Source organism: Orycteropus afer, unplaced genomic scaffold, assembly GCF_000298275.1.
Source record: "Orycteropus afer afer isolate SDZICR_OR568_19922 unplaced genomic scaffold, OryAfe1.0 scaffold00077, whole genome shotgun sequence".
NCBI lineage: Eukaryota > Metazoa > Chordata > Mammalia > Tubulidentata > Orycteropodidae > Orycteropus > Orycteropus afer.
This window is the reverse complement of record NW_006921664.1, coordinates 8,206,820-8,212,086: the sequence shown is the minus strand read 5'-3', so window position 1 is coordinate 8,212,086 and position 5,267 is coordinate 8,206,820.

Sequence of the window (5,267 nt, the reverse complement as noted above, 5' to 3'; positions counted from 1 at the left end):
AAATCTACACTTAGAAATCCAGACGATTAATACTAAATTTTCAGAAATAGATAACACATTGAAAGGGCAAAAGAGTAGAATCAAATCAATGGAAGACAGAATTATTAAGATTGAAGGCAAATGCCTGAATACTTCTTTGGAAAGGGATCAATCAGAAAAAAAGATCAAAACAAAATGAAGAAAGCCTGAGGTTCATGTATGATACCACCAAAAGAATAACCTACGTGTAATCAGAATTCCAGAACAGGAAGAGAAAAAGAAAACCACTGAGAAAATTGTCAAAAATTTGTTGAAAGAGAACTTCCCTGATATGATGAAAATATATCCATTCAGGAAATCCAACAAACCCCAAACAGGATAGACCCCAAAAGAAAATCACCAAGACTATACTTCTTTTTAATACATTTTATTGAAATATAATTTATGTACAGTGAAATACACAAAACTAAAGTGACATGGGTCAATGCATTTTTTTTCTTTTTTTTGCAGTGTTCCCTCCCCACCCCTCTCACCCTTGACAACCAACAAAGAAAGTTTCCTTCCATACACAAACCTTACCTTGACCCTCCACAACAATCTAATACTATATTTGTCCTACTGTGATTAACTTATTTCACTCAGCAGAAAGTCCTCCAAGTTCATCCATATTATGCAGTGCTTTGCAGACTCTGCATTATTCTTTAGTGTTGCATAGCATTCCAATATATATATGTACCATACTTTGGTCATCCACTGTTCCGCTGATGGGCATGTAGGTTTTTCCCATCTTTTTGCTATTGTAAATAGTGCTGCGATGAACATGAATGTGCATATATCTGTTCTTGTCCTGGCTCTCACCTCTCTAGGACATATACCTAATGGGATTGCTGGGTCAAATGGTATATCCAATTCTAGCTTTCTAAGGAATCATCATACTTCTTTCCACAGTGGTTGTATCACTTCACAGTCCCACCAGCAGTGTATGAGAGTCCCAATCTCTCCACATCCCCACCAGCATTTGTTATTTTCTGTCTCATTGAACCTTGTCATCAGTGCTGGAGTGAGACAATATCTCATTGTTTTTTTGATTTGCATCTCTCTGATGGCTATTGATTGGAAGCATCTGTTCATGTAATAGACAGCCGCCTGAATATCCTCCTTGGTGAAGTGTCTATTCATGTTTTCTGCCTATTTTTCAATTGGATTGTTAATTCCTTTGATGTTGAAGCATTGGAGTTTTCTATAAATCTTAGAGATAAGTCCTTTGTCACATATGTAATTATGGGCACTATGAATTTGTTGCTGTCGTTTTTGTTATGTGCTTTTTTGTGGTGATTTCTTTATTCCATATAATTTTCTTTATTCCTTATAATTCCATATAATGCTGAGCTCATTTTTTTTCTGAATTGTATTATCACTTCTTTTGTTGTCATTTTTTTAGTATGTGCTAAATATTTGTGCTGGTCCTCTTTTTTAATTTGATATGAAGGTTTATCAGTTTTCTTTGAGGTTACCCTGTGATTTATAGTTTTCTTCCCAAGTTTAGAATTCTATCTTGTAGCTATTTTGACTTCCCTACCATCTAGAAGTTCTGTAACGACACAGATTTTTCTCTCTTTTTGGAGTGTAGTTGTCCTTATTTGTCAATTGATGTCTCTGGTTCCCTGTTTACAATCTTTTTTTTTTTTTTAATTAAAAGTATGTTGTGTGAGTTTATAATTATTTTTAAATTGATTCATAAATAAATTTAAATTTTAAATAAAGACCTCAACCAGATGGACTGACACAGTGACTACAACCATAGGTCAAGCATAGCAAACATTGTGAGGATGGCACAGGACCAGGCATTGGTTTGTTCTATTGTAATAGGGTCTTTTTGAGTTGGAACCAACTAGACAGCACTTAAGAACTATAATATTATTATCAGTATTGCATTTTCAAAAGATTACACTAGTTGTACATTAGGTTATCCTGATATAGAACAATGATATTAAAACTTCTTTTTGTGTGTGTGTGTGTGTGAACCTATGTCTATAAGATATTTTTGAGCATGCACCTCCAATACATTGTACTTGTTTATTTGTAAATAAAATTAAAAAAAAAAAAAAAAACAATACCATAGAGTCAATTCTAACTCTTGGTGACCTCATGGGTGTCAGATTAGAACTGTGTTTCATAAGGTTTTCAAGTACTGATTTTTCTAAAGTGGGTCAACAGGCTTTTCTTCTGTGGCACCTCTGGGTGGTATCAAATATCCAACCTTTTGGTTAGCAGTGAGAAATTAAGCTTTACATCACCAAGAGGCACAGGGTACAATAGAAGAGGGAAATTGGAGTAGAAAGATCAAGGCCTAAAACCAAAGCAAGCTATTGATGTGACAGATTAAGTTGTTGATACTGAAGGGATATTCTGTGCACAAGTCATAACTTCTCTTGATGAAAGTAAAGATGACTTGAAGTCTTTACTGATGAAGATCAAAGACTACAGCCCTGAGTATGGATTACCCCTCAACATAAAGAAAACAAAAATCCTCACAACTGGATCAATAAGCAACATCACAATAAAGGGAGAAAAGATTGAAGTTATCAGGGATTTCATTTAACTTGGATCCACAATCAATGCTCATGAAAGCAGCAGTCAAGAAATCAGATGTCATATTGCACTGGGAAAATCTTCTGCACTGAAGGGATATTCCATGCACAAGTCATAACTGGCTACGAAGAGCCCAAACTAGAAATCAGGTGACCTCCATTTGAGGGAAATTGGCAAGAGTAAGACACATATCTGGAAGCTCTGATAGCGTAGTGTCTAAGGCACATGACTGCTAACTGGAAGGCTGGCAGTTCAAACCCATCAGCCACTCCTCAGAAGGAAGATGGGGCAATATACTTCTGTAGTAATACTGCCTCAGAAACCCAAGGAGCGATAGCTATGAGTCGGGTCCAAGTCAATGGCACATAACAACAACAAAAACAACAAAACATATATCTAATAAAAGAAAAAGAAATCAGTCAAAACCACATGTCACCAATTAATTAAGGACGTGGATAATTTAATTTGAAGCACAGGTCACAGTTTTGTGTTAGGAAGGCAGTAGACACTGGGTTATCAAGGTAGAGGTGGTAAACCTTTATAAATCCTTTGTGTCAGTGTGAACCCCAGGACTAGCCTGAGCCTGACCTTGAAAGAGAGGTTTACATCTACAGGAATAAAAGTATCTACAGAACTTATTTTTAAATTGCTCTACCAGTTTTTCTGAATGAATATCATTTAATTATATTTTTCTAGAATAGAAAATATGGTCCCAAAATAATGCAAACTTCCTTTAGCTCACCAAGGACCATTTAGTGTTCTACAGGAAAAATGTACTTTGCAATGTGCTTAATAGTGCCAGGTTGCTTAAAAAAGTTAACATCTCAAAGAGACTAGGGAGAGAGTGCACTTCAAATTATTTACCCTTAAAAGGATGAGTCTCAATTACAATGATGTGGCTAAGCTGTGAGAGATGCAAATACTTTTCTTGGTAGTAGAGACATGATAACCCAAACTGGAGAACACTTTTAGTGGAGGTGGCACAATAACATATCCAGGAAAAATTTCACCGGATTTTAATTTGAGATGTCTGCTGCATAAAAACAACTGTGCAAAGAAATCCCAAAAACATTGACTATGAGATTTCAAAGAAGAAATGGAAGAATCTGAAGTTTGGTGTTGCAGAATACATATCACTTCAAGTGTAGTAAGACAGTTCATACAATTAGGTGTATTACATACCATTAAAAAGGGTGATACTGGAGGAGACAGAAAGATGGTGTCTTACCTGTAGCCCACATGTTGGCTCCCTCTAGCCTCTTAGTGCTTGAAAAACTAGGTGCAATAGTTTGAAGTGGGGATTCTGGTGCTCTAAGCAGCTCATTGAGTCAGAGAAAACCAAATTCAGGGGAGTAGGATTAAAAGGAGACAGAAGCAATTTAAATAGCCAGAAAGAATAAAAACAGGAGAACCTGCCATTTGGAGCACCAACTGGCCAGTGAGACAGGGCATTGGAGGGCTCTCTGGGGCAGTGGAGAGAATGCACTGGGGGACCTGTGGCCACTCTATGGATTTACCTTCAGCATCCACTTTTATAGTAAACTTGGGCCCATTGGCAGGGAGCAGAGACCTCTCTGGCTCTAGAAGCTGCTGAATTGGGAGCAGAAAAGGAAGCACACCACAAGTGGGTGGGCTCTGGGGTAAACTTACCAGGCAGGTTAGGGCAGCTATTCCAGGACAGCTTTTTGGCATGGAGGGGCATGGAATATGGAGTTTTGTGGCTGTTTGAACCTGGCAGAAAGTGGCAGCCCCCAACCATTTGGGTCTTTGCCAAACTTGAGTAGCAGGCCTGGGAGTAACAGCATAGCATCATCATTAGCTGCCTACTCAAAGCCCTGGAAATGGCTACTGGACTCTTGGAGCTCTTTTTTTTTTTCTTTTCTTCCTTCTTTCACTGTCTCTTCCCTACCTCATCCAATATAAAAAACACATTAAGCCACCACAACACCTGCCTGCTCAAATCCTAAACCCCCTTCATGATGAACAGAGACCTGTATCCATATTCCACACAGTGATTCCATCATTGTAAAGATAACTGTAGGCCAACCTGGCGCACCTGAATTAATAACTAAAAAAATAAAATAAAATACACCAGCTCCACATTAGCAAAAATATTAAATCATAAAATCAAGACAAAAAGAATCAATACATAACCAATACATAAAGACAACTTTAAAATCTCTAGGAAACAACAGGCAACCTCAAATGAAAATAAAATAAAATAACAAGATCAGACAATAGAAATAAAATCCCAAACAAAAGTTTAATTAATCATGGAGGAAGAGGAGACAATAGAATTATCCATGGAGGAATTTAGAAGGTATATTTATAGAACTCTACAAGAACTTAAGGCAACCCCAAACAGATTCATGGAGAGCACAGACAATACCATGGAAGAACTCAGGAAAATCATTCAAGAACAAAATAACAAGATTAATACACAATTAGAACAAAAACAGCAGTTAGAAATCCAGAAGATGAATACCAAAATTACAGAATTACACAACACAATGGAAGCACAAAAAAATAAGCTAGAACTTGCTGAATAATGCATTTCCCAAGTAGAAAATAAATCCCTTGAAATCAGCCTGTATGAAGAAGAATCAGAACAAAAATTTAAGAGAAATGAAGATAACCTAAGAGTTATATAGGACAGCATGAAAAGAAATAACATATGTCTCATTGGAATTCCAGAA